The sequence below is a fragment of the Ranitomeya imitator genome, chromosome 8 (genome assembly GCF_032444005.1).
Source record: "Ranitomeya imitator isolate aRanImi1 chromosome 8, aRanImi1.pri, whole genome shotgun sequence".
Taxonomy (NCBI): domain Eukaryota; kingdom Metazoa; phylum Chordata; class Amphibia; order Anura; family Dendrobatidae; genus Ranitomeya; species Ranitomeya imitator.
In genome coordinates this window covers 205,833,414-205,836,110 of record NC_091289.1, presented here as the reverse complement: position 1 = coordinate 205,836,110, position 2,697 = coordinate 205,833,414, and positions in this window count along the sequence as shown.

The window sequence follows — 2,697 nt, the reverse complement described above, 5'->3', positions numbered from 1 at the left end:
CACTGCACAGTACCACCTCTATATCCTGTATATATATACACTGCACAGTACCACCTCTATATCCTGTATATATATAACTGCACAGTACCACCTCTATATCCTGTATATATATACACTGCACAGTACCACCCTCTATATCCTGTATATATATACTGCACAGTACCACCTCTATATCCTGTATATATATACACTGCACAGTACCACCACCTTCTATATCCTGTATATATATACACTGCACAGTACCACCTCTATATCCTGTATATATACACTGCACAGTACCACCTCTAATATCCTGTATATATACACTGCACAGTACCACCTCTATATCCTGTATATACATGCACATACCACCTCTATCCTGTATATATACACTGCACAGTACCACCTCTATATCCTGTATATATATACTGCACAGTACCACCTCTATATCCTGTATATATATACACTGCACAGTACCACCTCTATATCCTGTATATATATACTGCACAGTACCACCTCTATATCCTGTTATATATACACTGCACAGTACCAACCTCTATATCCTGTATATATATCACTGCACAGTACCACCTCTATATCCTGTATATATTACACTGCACAGTACCACCTCTATATCCTGTATATATATACTGCACAGTACCACCTCTATATCCTGTATATATATACTACTGCACAGTACCACCCTCTATATCCTGTATATATATACTGCACAGTACCACCTCTATATCCTGTATATATACACTGCACAGTACCACCTCTATATCCTGTATATATATACTGCACAGTACCACCTCTATATCCTGTATATATAATACTGCACAGTACCACCTCTATATCCTGTATATATATACTGCACAGTACCACCTCTATATCCTGTATATATACACTGCACAGTACCACCTCTATATCCTGTATATATATACTGCACAGTACCACCTCTATATCCTGTATATATATACACTGCACAGTACCACCTCTATATCCTGTATATATATACTGCACAGTACCACCTCTATATCCTGTATATATACACTGCACAGTACCACCTCTATATCCTGTATATATATACTGCACAGTACCACCTCTATATCCTGTATATATATACTACTGCACAGTACCACCTCTATATCCTGTATATATATACTGCACAGTACCACCTCTATATCCTGTATATATACACTGCACAGTACCACCTCTATATCCTGTATATATATACTGCAACAGTACCACCTCTATATCCTGTATATATATATATACTGCACAGTACCACCTCTATATCCTGTATATATATACTATACTGCACAGTACCACCTCTATATCCTGTATATATATATATAACTGCACAGTACCACCTCTATATCCTGTATATAATACACTGCACAGTACCACCTCTATAATCCTGTATATATAATACTGCACAGTACCACCTCTATATCCTGTATATATATATACTGCACAGTACCACCTCTATATCCTGTATATATACACTGCACAGTACCACCTCTATATCCTGTATATATATACACTGCCCAGTACCACCTCTATATCCTGTATATTATATATTACTGCACAGTACCACCTCTATATCCTGTATATATATATACTGCCCAGTACCACCTCTATATCCTGTATATATATATACTGCACAGTACCACCTCTATATCCTGTATATATATATATACTGCCCAGTACCACCTCTATATCCTGTATATATATATATATACTGCACAGTACCACCTCTATATCCTGTATATATATACTGCACAGTACCACCTCTATATCCTGTATATATACACTGCACAGTACCACCTCTATATCCTGTATATATACACTTGCACAGTACCACCTCTATATCCTGTATATATATATACTGCACAGTACCACCTCTATAATCCTGTATATATATATACACTGCACAGTACCACCTCTATATCCTGTATATATATAACTGCACAGTACCACCTCTATATCCTGTATATATATATATACTGCACAGTACCCACCTCTATATCCTGTATATATATACTGCACAGTACCACCTCTATATCTTGTGTATATATATACACTGCACAGTACCACCTCTATATCCTGTATATATATATATACTGCACAGTACCACCTCTATATCCTGTATATATATACTGCACAGTACCACTTCTATATCTTGTATATATATACACTGCACAGTACCACCTCTATATCCTGTATATATATACTGCACAGTACCACCTCTATATCCTGTATATATACACTGCACAGTACCACCTCTATATCCTGTAATATATATACTGCACAGTACCACCTCTATATCCTGTATATATATATATACTGCACAGTACCACCTCTATATCTGTGTATATATATACACTGCACAGTACCACCTCTATATCCTGTATATATATATATATACTGCACAGTACCACCTCTATATCCTGTATATATATACTGCACAGTACCACCTCTATATCCTGTATATATATATATACTGCACAGTACCACCTCTATATCCTGTATATATATACACTGCACAGTACCACCTCTATATCCTGTATATATATATACTGCACAGTACCACCTCTATATCCTGTATATATATACAACTGCACAGTACCACCTCTATATCCTGTATATATATATACTGCACAGTACCACCTCTATATCCTGTATATATATACTGCACAGTACCACCTCTATATC